The sequence below is a fragment of the Octopus bimaculoides genome, chromosome 4 (assembly GCF_001194135.2).
Source record: "Octopus bimaculoides isolate UCB-OBI-ISO-001 chromosome 4, ASM119413v2, whole genome shotgun sequence".
In the NCBI taxonomy this organism is placed as follows: Eukaryota; Metazoa; Mollusca; class Cephalopoda; order Octopoda; family Octopodidae; genus Octopus; species Octopus bimaculoides.
This window is the reverse complement of record NC_068984.1, coordinates 79,572,899-79,578,390: the sequence shown is the minus strand read 5'-3', so window position 1 is coordinate 79,578,390 and position 5,492 is coordinate 79,572,899. Positions and strand designations below refer to the sequence as shown.

At 34.7% G+C, this 5,492-nt stretch overlaps 1 protein-coding gene and 1 long non-coding RNA gene across 3 annotated transcripts in view; one reads left to right on the top strand and one right to left on the bottom strand.

The window, feature by feature from the left end:
- The window catches only part of LOC106883964 (beta-1,4-N-acetylgalactosaminyltransferase bre-4), a 1,180,207-nt gene that overhangs the window by 697,865 nt on the left and 476,850 nt on the right, over positions 1–5,492 (bottom strand). The window lies entirely within an intron of this gene.
- The window catches only part of LOC128247596 (uncharacterized), a 46,373-nt gene that overhangs the window by 1,820 nt on the left and 39,061 nt on the right, over positions 1–5,492 (top strand). The gene's annotated exons all lie outside the window — the stretch shown is intronic.

Below are 5,492 nucleotides of genomic sequence, written 5' to 3'. Positions count from 1 at the left end.
GAGAGAGAGAGAGAGAGAGAGAGAGAGAGAGAGAGAGAGAGAGAGAGAGGATATGAGGAATTTTTGTCAGGATGACTCAACCTAGTAGGTATGCATTCTGATTGCTCAAATAGTTGTGCCGCCAAAAATTCAGTTTGGACAGCAGTTCAAAGTTGTTATGTTCAAAAATGGCTATAGGTGGCATCCCTTTGACTCAGTATAGGTTATATATATAAACACACATGTATGGTTTGATAAGTGTCCACACACGAAACTCAGCCCTTGAGTCACTGTAACTTCTGTCAATTATTTATAAAAAACATTTATATACTCATGCTTGTCATTCTATTTTCCTGTTTGCATCACCGAACCTAAATATATACATATATATATATTCAAACACACATACATACTCACTCACATCCACATACACTTATTTGCACCTACATTCACTAATTACATATACAACCACAGCTACTCATGCATGTTTGTGTTTGCATGGTGAGGTTATACAGATTCATGTTCGTAGATAGATTGTAGGCTGACAGTTTTGAAACTATAAGACCCTGTACTGAGTCAATAATTGCATTGTAATGCTTGAAAAATATGCATTTTAATGATGTATTGACTTTCTTTTTGAAATTCAATTAATGTATATATTCAATCTCAGTGTGAAAGAATTTCTTGCTTAAAAGCCCAAGATAAAAGTGTATTGAAATCAGTCATACCAGCATCACAACATCAATTTTTAATGGATTGAGTCATTAGCTGGCATGAAGTTTACAGTTTCTGTTCTTCTCAATAATATATAAATAATTTATAAAATTCAAAAACTATGTTTAAGACTGAAACAAAAAAACTTTTTTGATGGTAAGACTATGTTAACATCATTATATTTTGAACTAAAAAATCTTGCTTAAGATATTTTCCCTTTTTTAATTTTTCATCTTTTCTGCTTGAAAGATTAGGAGGGAGTGGCATTATTCATAGCTTTCACAGACAACACTTTAAGACTGAAATTTTAAAGGTGGAAATATGGGACCTAAATTTCTAAAGCACTGAATCATCTACAAGCCAACTCTAGGTTCATTGATGCTTAACTCTGGGGAATAGATGAGAACCAACATTTCTAACATGATATTGAAGTCTAGAAATACTGAGATTTATGTAATCAACTTTTCACATCAAGGTTAGTGGTACTCCTGCATGAAACCAATACAATAACAAAATAATATATTAAATTCAATTCTTATGTTACTTAATGCTTCCTCTTATATTTTTGAGGATCTTAGTTAAATGTTTTATACCATAGTTTTGGGATAAGCCTTGTAACTGAAAATGAATACGCAGAATATGTGTAGAAACACATTGGATAGACTGCATCTGTAATTTAAAGAGAGTTTGTCACACTGTGCCACTTTGATTCTGCTTCAAAAATTGCCTAAACCCAAATCTTTGTTCCAGTTTAGAACACAATACATTCATAGGTAACTGCAAGGGAATTTTTATGGAAAGGCTTTATACTGAATTATCACTGTACTTATAAAAGTTTAGACTCATTCCCCATGCTATACATAAAGCTGTTTCAATTTTGGCAAGATGAGTGAAAATATACAAAAGGCATTGGTAATACAAATATTACACAGTAGGGCTAGAAGCTGGATGGGTCTCTGTAAAGTGGTTGACATTAGGAAGGGCATCCAAATGTAGAAACTAAGCCAAAGTAGACAATGGACCCTGGCACTGTCTTCTGGTCTGCCAGTTCCTGTCAAACTGTCCAACCCATGCCAGTATGGAAGACAGACGTTAATTGATGATGATGTATCATCATCATCATCATCATTGTTTAACGTCCGCTTTCCATGCTAGCATGGGTTGGACGATTTGACTGCAGACTGGCAAGCCAGAAGGCTGCACCAGGCTCCAATCTGATCTGGCAGAGTTTCTACAGCTGGATGCCCTTCCTAACGCCAACCACACCATGCCAGCATGGAAAGCAGATGTAAAATGAGGATGATGGTATGAATGTATATATTATTTTGTGTGTTAGTGCCTGTGTGTGTGTTGTGTGTTTGTATGTGTGTATACATCTTTTTGCTGCCGTATATTGCTAAGAAAACTGATAAAATTATAGTTTTGAATGAATGTACTGTGTAGCATTGCATTCTGCCCTAATTGCACAGACAAAAACCGCCCTTAAAATCTGCACCATCCTTAATACAGTTAACATTGACTGTCTCCTATTGAAACCTTGCAACCAACAATGTGACTACTGTTCAGAAAAATGCATTCTGAAATAAATAAATAAATAAATAATTCACTATTCTGCAAATTATGTACAGGTGTTACTCACTAATTTATTGTGAAGAGTTTTGGATAACTTCCAGACTTAATCAGAACCTAATTTCCACTTTAGACAGTATTTACTTTGTTTCTAAATGGAAATTTTAAAGATAAATTTCTAACAATGCATTACTGATATATTTATAGAGGTTTTCTTTATTTTTTATTAGATTAAAATGATGGCTAACTCTTAATTGTTTCAATAAATGGTTTGACAAAAAAATGAATTTATAGTAAAAGATTTCAGAAAGAAGGAAAAAGAAGCAACAAAAACAAACAAGGGTATGAGTTAATTTCGCAATGAACGGAAGCGACAAGGGCGAGTTAAACGTTTCAGATTGTAGTCCTTTGTCATAAGAGAAAGAGGGGAAAAAAAGGCGAGACAAAAGAAAGAGTGGAGTGTTGGCAATAGGCATATTCATGATGTGTGGTTAAGAACTTTGCTTTGCAACTATGTGATTTCTGGTTTAGTACTACTGTAGTCCCCAAGGCCAATTGGTGCCTTGTGAGAGAATTTGTTTCAACAGAAACCATGTGATATATAAGAAAGAGAGATGACAAAGGAATAAATGATCACCTTATGAACTCCATTAGCTTACAGCTGTTTCTACTATAAGATGCAGTGGACTCATAGTTGAGTGCCTGAATAACACCTTATAGCTTCATCAGAGCCTTGAATATGAAGTGCTATTTATTTGGAAAGGAATTACATTTGTGCCTGTTTAGAGAATGGCATCAACAATGAGAAAAGTCAACACACATGCATATATATATGTGTGTGTGTGTGTTGATATTATATATATGTATATATATAATGGGTTATATATATATGTGTGTGTGTGTGTATATATATATATATATATATATATATATATATATATATATATATATATATATATATATATATATATATATATATATATATATATACACAAAACAGGTTACATGTAATATGTGCATGTGTGTGTTTCTAACTGTGCTCTCCATCATCAACTGATGTTGGTTTGTTTGCAGCCCTGTATCTTAATGGTTCAACAAAAGATTCCGATAGTTGATTTGCTTGACTGAAAACAATTTAAGGCAGTGCTCCAGCATGGCAGCAATCCAGTAAGAGAAACAAGTAAGAAATTAAGGATAAAAGAATGGTTCTACTGTTGAGAAATCACGATCTGAAATACTGAATACAAGAACAAAAGGTCACACTCACTTTCCATATCAATCTCAGCATTATTCTTTCCCTTCATTCCATATACTCACTCTCAGCTAGCTTCCAGACTGAAGTAACAAAACCATTATTTGCTCATGGCAACTGAACTTATTGAACTCTTCTATAAACTCAGATTTGCACAAATTGATGCCCAATATATTTTTCTAAGATTCTATATTTTACCCAATAGTCAATAGACATTATACAATTCAAATAAAAAGATAAAGTCAATTTTAGCTTTTTCAATGGAGGCTCTTGAACTACATTGATATGCAGACACACACTCACATAGAGAAACAGAGTAAACATTGTACAGCATAGTGCATTTCGCTGTTTGTTTCCATTCCTAAAGAGAGCACTGCACAGCACAGAACAATTTTTTAAATTCTCATACAAAAGAAGACACAGTGATATCTTTAATTTTCAATCCTAGATAAGACACTTTTCAGCATTGCTTTACCTTAATTGTCAGTCTTAGAATGGACAGTGTGCAGCACTGATCTATCTTAATTTTCAGTCCTAGAATGGACACTGTACAACATTGCTTTACCTTAATTTTCAGTCCTAGAATGGACACTGTACAGCACCTCTTTACCTTAATTTTCAGTTCTAGATAGGACACTGTACAGCCCTGTTTGATCTTGATTTTCAGGCCTAGACAGGACTTTGTATAGCAGTGTTTTTCTTTAATTTTTCAGTCCTCAAGTGAAGACTGCTTTTTCACAGTTTTCAGTCTCACATAGAACTCTGTACAGTACAATGCACTTTGAAAATTTTCTATCTTAAAGAAGAGACTATTTCAAGAAAACAAATGTTTTCTTATCAAGAGTTGTGATAGTAGCTTGGAAGACAATTAGGATTAATGATATGTATACTAGGGATTCACAATGTGTACCACAATGCCAAGATTCTGTTGTTTAGCCTCAGGTCAGCACTAATTGAAAAAAACTATGATCCAAGATGTCCCACACATGGCCATTTCCTTTTATTATCAGATGTATTTAGGACAACACTATCCGTGTCCTTTCGTTTTCTCTAGGATAGTAGATTGATATTTTAAGATTTAGTTCATATTCCTTGCAGGTTGAGAAACACACAGAGTAGTTACTTGCTCAATGACTCATAACATTCCTGAGCTGTTTCATATCAGATTGACTAGGTGCTAAACAAGATCAACAACAACCGACCTATGAACAAGGCTATTTCAGTTGTAACAACTCTGTCATTTTAGTTTTTTTTTAGGAGTATGTCAAACATATCTGCCTGTTAATAGTTACGTGGCCTAGTAGAGAGAGAGTTTTTGGATCAAGATCATTGTGTATGTGCATGTGTAAATGTATACATACATACATATATAATCAGTATTGTTTAACATCTGCTTTCCATGCTGACATGGGTTGGATGGTCTAACATGGAGCTGGCTAGCAGGAAACTGTCCAGCCTCCAGCTCCTGTTGAGGCATAGTTTCTACGGCTGGATGCCCTTCCTAAAACCAGCCACTTAACAGAGTGAGCTGGGTGCTTTTTACAAGCCACCAGCTTGGATGCATTAATGCAGCACTTGCATGGATGCTTTTTATGTGGCACCAGCACCTGAAAGGACAAGCCTGCATGTGTGGAACACAGTGGTTTTACTTAGCTTGATGCATCTTATCAAGTACTGCAAATTGCCATATTTGCTAGTCTCTTGTCATTTCCACAGTGAGGCCCAGCATCCAAAGATCCTTTCTTACCACTTCAGCCCACGTCTTCCTGGGTCTACCACTTCCACAGGTACTGTCCACAATTAGAAAATGGCCATATATATGTGTGTGTGTGTGTGTGTGTGTGTGTGTGTGTGTGTGTGTGTGTGTGTGTACGTGTGTGTGTGTGTTGATATATATATATATATTTATATACATATATGTATGTATATGTATATATATATACGTATGTGTGTATATGTATATATATATATATATATA